The sequence below is a fragment of the Elaeis guineensis genome, chromosome 1, assembly GCF_000442705.2.
Source record: "Elaeis guineensis isolate ETL-2024a chromosome 1, EG11, whole genome shotgun sequence".
In the NCBI taxonomy this organism is placed as follows: domain Eukaryota; kingdom Viridiplantae; phylum Streptophyta; class Magnoliopsida; order Arecales; family Arecaceae; genus Elaeis; species Elaeis guineensis.
Window position 1 is genome coordinate 27,888,327 of NC_025993.2, and position 524 is coordinate 27,888,850.

At 37.0% G+C, this 524-nt stretch overlaps 1 non-coding gene across 1 annotated transcript; it reads left to right on the forward strand.

Moving 5' to 3' along the window:
- The first annotated feature begins 418 nt into the window (after nucleotides 1–418).
- LOC140855109 (small nucleolar RNA R71) lies at nucleotides 419–524 on the forward strand. Its single transcript, XR_012138141.1, has one exon. It is a non-coding gene; the product is annotated as a small nucleolar RNA R71 (small nucleolar RNA).

Below are 524 nucleotides of genomic sequence, written 5' to 3' on the forward strand. Positions count from 1 at the left end.
GCTTGCTGAACCTGCTCGTGCACAAACTCAGAAAATTGAGGTGCGGCTGGGCATTCACTAACAAAATGGTTCGGACTTGCACATAATGCACAAACTTCTTGGATTGGGTTAGGTGGAATCGGAGATTGTCTAGTATTTAGAAGACGATCTAATTTTTGGGACAGTTCATCTACCTTATGATGGATATCTATGGCATTTCCTACTTCATATATTCCACCTATCTTTGGGTTTAACAAGGGTTTATCTCTAATAGAGGCAGACATATGATGCAATGAATTTTTATTTAAAATTTCAAACAGTTGCCATACATCATCCTCACTTTTCAGCATGAATGTCCCACCGTATGATGTATCGACCATTTGTCGATGTCTTTCAAAGAGCCCATCATAAAAATATTGTATTAACTGCCACTTGGGTACAGTATGATGGGGATATTTTTTAATTAGATCCTTTAATCTCTCCCATGTTTCATGAAATATTTCTCCATCTAATTGGGAAAAACTAGTTATGGCTTTCCTTATTTG